Raw genomic sequence first — 6,914 nt, 5'->3', positions numbered from 1 at the left:
CTATCTATCTATCTATCTATCTATCTATCTATCTATCTATCTATCTATCTATCTATAAGCAGGTTCTCATTCCGCCCAGGCTGGCCTCGAACTCGCTATGTAGCCAAGGATGGCCCCTGAAGTCCTGACCCTCCTGCTTCCACCCCTAAGTGTTAGGCTTACAGGGGTGTGCAGCACGCCCGGCTTCGTTGTTTGCTGCTCTGGGACAGGGTCTTGCTAGTAGCTTAGGGCGGCCGGGGGCTCTGTGTGTAGTAGATGGGCAGGCACACTCTTTCAATGTCCACTTGCAGACTTCTGGAATTGCAGGCTTGCTTAGGGTACCATGCTGGGTTACGCTGGTGACACTTAGTGAAGTTTCGTGCATGGCAAATTGTCTCCCTCTTTTGCTGCCACAAAATTATGTTTGGGGGCAGGTGAGATGGCTCAGTAAGTAGAGAATGGCCTGGATTCAGTTCTCAGGACCTGCAGGTTTACCTCCAATCTACACACAGACAGACAGACAGATAGACAGACAGACAGACCACGGCATGAGTGCACCCAAGCACGTATCCAAATAATGAAATGAAGTTAATTTTTTTTTTTAACATTTGCGTTTTCTTAGGGTACTGTTCACAGTGCTGCTGGTCAAGCCCCAAGGTCATGGGAAAAGAAGTCTGCCTTGCGCCCATCTGTCTCCTGTTGGCTGTCCACAAGATGGAGAAGGCGGAAGCAACCTGAGGAGTCCTCTTTGTCTGTAGGGATAGAGGGTCCATTGTGGAAGGGAGAGATACAGGAGCTATATAGGCGAGGCCCTACCAGCCCCGCATCTCTTATCTCCAGAATTCTTTTACAGAAAAGAAAAATAAACGTTTATCTGGCTTAAGCCACTACTGTTTCGGGGCCCTGGTACTGGCTGCCAAATGCAAATCTTAACTGATAGAAAAGTCCTTGGTGGGGTTTGAGCTGGTGGATGGATGGTGCCGTGTGGTGGCTCTGCAGAGGTGGGTCTGTGGGAGGGGAGCATCCTGGAGAGCCCGGGAGATAAAAATGGCTTCACTGATGGGGGCAGACGGTGAGAATACACCTGACAAGGTGTCACGGATTTTCTTTTCCCCCCAGGACGTCTCTGCTGGAGCAGGTTATCCAGTGGCTATTTAACCGTCTATTGAAGGGGTAATTCGAAGTCTGCTCCTGTCAGCTGGCCTCAGAGCTGGGCCATTGAGAAGAAGGGTGCTCTTTGTGCCCAAAACAAGCAGCAGGTGAAGAATGGAGCTGGGGAGGGGTATCAGCATTACAGGAAAGTCAAGGGAACTCCCTGTAGGCGTCTCCGAGGAAAGGACTTTTTGTTACACGTGATTGGCTCATGAAAAATACATTGAAGTCTAATGATGATATCCGTTACTGGGTGGTAACTGTAAATAATGTCCCAAATGTGCATTCTTCTGTAACTTTTTTAAAAAAAAGATTTATTTATTTATTTATTTATTTATTTATTTATTTATTATATACAAGTACACTGTTACTGTCTTCAGACACACCAGAAGATGGAATCAAATCTTATTACAGATGGTTGTGAGCCACCATGTGGTTGCTGGGATTTGAACTCAGGACCTCTGGAAGAGCAGTCGGTGCTCTTAACCACTGAGTCATCTCTCAGCCCCATCCTTCTGTAACTTATAGTGTGAATTCATATAGTACATGTTTCTAATTTATTATTTTCATAATAGATTCTTCATTGTAAGGGTAGGTGAGACTTTCACTTTGTACATTAGAAGACATTTACTGTCTACATGTATTATAAAAAATTCTTAGACCAGGCTCTGGTTCTAGCTCCTTCTGTGATCCTAGCCCTTGGGAGGCTGAGGTGGAAGGTCAGGCAACCGTGAGGGACCTGGTGAGTTCCGGGGAACACTGGGTGTCAGTGTTAGACCCTCCTCTCAAAGACTATAAAGAAGTTCAGTTCCACAGCGTAACTTCTAAAGCAGCAAGGGAGTAGCTTGGCCCTGTATAGGGAAAGATTTTACCATCTTTTTCTACGGAATCCTAACCAGTAAGAAGCTGTAAGTCCAGAGCCAGAGAGATGGCTCACAAGGCAAAATTGCTTGCCACAGTCCTGCCAGCCTGGGCTTGAGCCCTGGAACTGACTTCTGAGGATTGTTCTCTGCCTTCCTTACTTGTCCCTTGGCACTCACATGTCTGGACTCGTTCACACATCACACACACACACACACACACACACACTAATAATAATAATAATAAATAATAGTAATAAATTCAATTAATTTAAAAATAAATCTAAATTCCAGAGCATAGATCTCTTGTGAACTAAACGCGCTAACTTACCATTCCATTTTTTTTTCCTTTCTTCAAACTTAGTTGGGGGCTGGAGAGGTGGCTCAGCAGTTAGAGCACTGACTGCTCTTCCAGAGGACCCAGGCTCCTTCCCACCACACACACATAGCGGGTCATAACCATCTGTAACTCCAGGTCTAATTCTGGCCTCCCTGGACACCAGACAGTAACATGGTACACAGATAAGCATACAAAAAACACACCCATATGCATAAAATAAATACATGAATCTTTTAAAAATGTAAGTTGGGACTCTAAGGTTAGTTTCAAACTTGGCATGAGTAAGTAATCAGAAGCCTCTCAGTACACCTACAAATTTCCAGTCCATTAAAACCGTGGCCTTCAGCCTTTCCGCATAGAGGAAGACAGATACTACCTGAAATGTCTTCTTAATTTATTATGTCTCCTCATTCTCTGCTCTGATTTTATCAAAATGACACGTAAGAATTCAAACACTACTAACTATTCAGTTGTGGACTTCTACACTTCTGCCAAAGGATTTTTTGGGTAATTTTAATTCTTTGTGCGCGCGCGCGCGTGTGTGTTTTGCTTATTTTTGTTTCTCCCCTTCTTCCTTTTCTTTTCTTCTTTTTAAAATGCAGCCTTGCTATGTAGTCCCGATTAGCCTGCTACTTACTATGCAGCCCAAAAACCCTTGGCGATCCTCCTGCATCAGCAAGTTTCACGGGCTTGGGTCACCATGCCCCGATTCAGCTATTAGGGTTTGACTGGTACTTCCCTGGGCTGCGTTTTGTAAGAACTGCTCAGAGAAGAAAGGCTGAAGCCTGCAATCTGCCACGCAGACCTCCGCTTTCTCCAGTTAACCCGTAACAATAGCTGCGGTTTGTGGGGCGCCGTGTGCCGGCAGCCCAGTGCTGGTTCATATTCTAACCCGGATGAAGACTCTGGGACGCAGCCATGTTGGTGAGGAAACAGTTTCCGAGCTGTGGCTCGAGGCCACGGGGGAGCAGCTGAACAAGGGCAACTTAAGGTCTTGCTGACTCCTGCGTGGCTCAGAGGGTGACCTGTCACTCTATAAATAATCTGGAGGAGAACAAGGCCAACTGTCTCCGTGTGACACTCGATCCCACATTTATCCTTTCGCGCTGCCAAACTGAAAGACCTTATGGTGATTAAATATTTCTGGCCAGCAATGCCCTGCCATTTTATTGAAAAACGATAGCCTGATATCTTCTATAATTTCTTTTTGCTGTTGAGACAAGGTCTCATGCGGTCCGGGCCAGCCTTGAATTCACTGCGTAGCCAAGGATGACCTTTAGTTTCTGATCCCCCTGCCTCCACCTTCTAAGTACCAAAACTAAAGGTGTGCCCAGATTGTTATAGCATGGCTTTGTGCATGCAAGGTGAGCGCTCTAACTGAACCACATCTCTAGCTCTGTAGCTGTTTCCATAAAAACAAATGTTCTGTACCAGCATTAGCTGCCTAGAGAGGGGGCTATGGTGGGCAAGCTGCCTCAAGTCACCGTAGTTCATGGAGAATGCATTGCAGAGGGCCCACCCTCTACACTGGACCGACAACGCTCTGCCTCATGGGAAAGGGGGAGTGCCTCTGAATGCCAACCAGTAATAAATCAAATGACAACCACCGCCCCCAACACATGCTCTCAAGCATAATCATGCGCGCGCACGTGCGCGCACGCGCACGCACGCGCTCGCACACACCCCTCAACAAACAAACGCAAAATTAAATTAAATAAAAACCAGGATAGGCGAGATAGGTCCATTGGTAAAGGTGCTTGCTGCTAAAGCCAACAACCTGAGGTCAGTCCCCTGAACCCCCATCGGGGAGGGAGAGAACCCATTCCTAAAGGTTGTCCTCTGAATTCTGTGTGCCTTGCCATGTTGACACGAGCACAGAACACACCCATGTCTGTGCCTCAGTCTCTTCGGAAGCAGATAGAGTAACATCCCTTTACAAGGTTGCTGTAAGAGGAAGAGAGATGGTGGTCGTCACATGATTTGGCAGGAGTGGGGGTGGGCAGCAAGCTGCTGTAGCCCGGTCTTGGATTTGAAATCTCTTCTCAAAGGATGAAGGGCATTTTGTGGTAAACAAAGTATGCCAGCTCACAGAAGTTTGGGTGTGGACGGACGTTCTTTGTATTTTCTAAGGTTTTTAGAGCAGTGCAGGAGGTCGTTGTGAGATTTTAGTGTAGAACTGAAGCCCCAGGTTTGAGAGAAAAGAGAATGTGCTGAAAGAAAGGAAAATACCACCAAGAACAGGGTGTGGGCTTCCCAAGGAAGACTTGTCCCTTTTGAGTTTTAAGTCCACATTGGTGTTGGGGTTTCTTGAACATTGCCTTCTTCCAAGGCGGAGAAGGCCCAGATCAGGGCCGTGTATCTCCAAAGGCCTGTGGGCGAGCCTGTGGTGTATTCTTGATGGATGTGGAAAGGCCCAGCACATGGTGGATGGTATTTGCTGGTGGTCCTGAGTTATAGGAGAAAGCAGGTTTCAAGACAAGAAAAAAAAATGTGCACAGGTAAACATTCCCCTGTCTAGGGAACTGATAGAAAACTTTGTGAGTTATTTGTAATTTTTTTAATCTTTATTAACTTGAGTATTTCTTATTTACATTTCGATTGTTTATTTGTAATTTTTATGTGAATTTTTATCTTATTTATGTGTAAGTATGTCTGTGTGTCTGGTGCATGTATTTGGATGATCACATAGGTCAGAGAAGGCATCCGAGCCCCTGAAGCTGGAGTTACAGCCCATTCTGAGCAGCCCAGTATCATTGCTGAAAACGGAACTTGGGTCCTCTAGAAGGACAGCATGTGCTCTTAACTGCTGAGCCATCTCTCCAGTCGCTATTTATGTTCTGATTATTACTTAGCTATTCTTTTTTTTTTTTTCCTTCTTTAGGACAGGGTTTCTCTGTGTAGCCCTGGCTATCCTGGAGCTCCCTCTGTAAACCAGGCTAGCCTCTAACTCAGAGGTCTACTTGCCTCTGCCTCCCAAGCACTGGGATTAAAGGTGTGCACCACCACCACCTGGCTGATTTTATTTATTTATTTATTTATTTATTTATTTATTTATTTATTTTTTTGGTTCTTTTTTTCAGAGCTGGGGACCGAACCCAGGGCCTTGTGCTTCCTAGGCAAGCGCTCTACCACTGAGCTAAATCCCCAACCCCTATTTATTTATTTTTAAGTCTTTATTGTTTTTATCATTTTATGTGAATGGATGCTTTGCCTACATGTTATATCTGTTCACGACTTGCATGAAGTGCCTGAGGAAGCCAGAAGAGGGCATCGAATTCCCTGGAGCTGGGGTTAAAGATGGCTCTGAGCTGCCCCCCGGATGCTGTGTATTGAATCTGGGTCCTCTGGAAGAACAGCCAATGCGCTTAACTGCTGAATTATCTCTTCAGCCCTTGTTTCGATTTAAAAAAAATTTGTGTGTGTGTGTATGTGCATATATATGTATGTGTGTGTATGTATGTACCTGTACATGTGCATGTGTGTATGTATGTATATGTATGTACCTGTGTGTGCACATGTGTGAGGAGAGTGTGTGTATGTGCATATATGTATGTGTGTATATGTGTGTGTGTCGTGTGTGTCACACAGAGAGAGAGAGAGAGAGAGAGAGAGAGAGAGAAAGAGGGTTTCAGTACAGAGGTCTGAGGACGGTTTATGGGAACTGGTTCTTTATTTCCACCATATGGAAATATGGAAGGAATTCAGGCCAATGGCTTGGTGGCAGGCTGCCCAGCCATATCTCCAGCCCATCTTAGATTTTTTTTTTTTTTAAGATAGAGTCTTGCCCAGGTTGGTCTGTCTCACAGTGATTCTTAATTTCTGCTTTCTGACTGAATTGTAACAACCATGCCCATCCATAAAGTCTTTTAATGGTCAGTAATGTGCGACTTCAGAGTCAATGACACCCCACCCCGATCCCTGCAGAGTTCCATAATAAATATGACGTGGTAGACAGATGGTCAGACACCTGCAGACCCTGTGAATAGGTTACATTAAGTAGTAAAGGGGTCTTTGTAGATGTAGACGTTGGGCCCTTGGATGGGAGGCTGACATTGAAGATCATCCCACGGCCTTTAATCAATCCTCAAAGTCCAAGAGCAGCCAAATATGTTAGCATAGACTCATAAGGGAGTTGAGTCAGAGGGATCAAAAGTTCAACACCAGCCTGGACCCTGTCACTCAACACAAACAGCACAACATAAGGAGAAAACCACAAAACCCCTCTCAGAGAAACTTTATGTTTTTCAGAGGAAGCTATCTATGGCTAAGGAAGAATGGTCCATTCCTCTTTCTGTTCCTTTGTGTCCCTAGCATTTATGGTTAAATGGTGGGAAGAAAAAAATTCCCTCTCCAAAGAGGGACTGTTGCGGTTTGGGTGGGGAATGCCCTTCTACAGCTCACGTGTCTGAGGACTTTGAATACTTGATCCCCAGTTTGGCAAGGTTGTGGATCCTTTGGGACATGAGGCCTCACTGCCCCAAATAGGGCTTTGGGGGTGAGCCTTGAAGGTTATAGGCTAGCCCTTGGTCCACTTTGCAGGCTACTCTCTGATTCCCAGGTTCTGCCTTGATGGATCAATCTGT

The sequence above is a fragment of the Rattus rattus genome, chromosome 6 (assembly GCF_011064425.1).
Source record: "Rattus rattus isolate New Zealand chromosome 6, Rrattus_CSIRO_v1, whole genome shotgun sequence".
Classification (NCBI taxonomy): domain Eukaryota; kingdom Metazoa; phylum Chordata; class Mammalia; order Rodentia; family Muridae; genus Rattus; species Rattus rattus.
Note: the sequence above shows the minus strand (reverse complement) of the source record.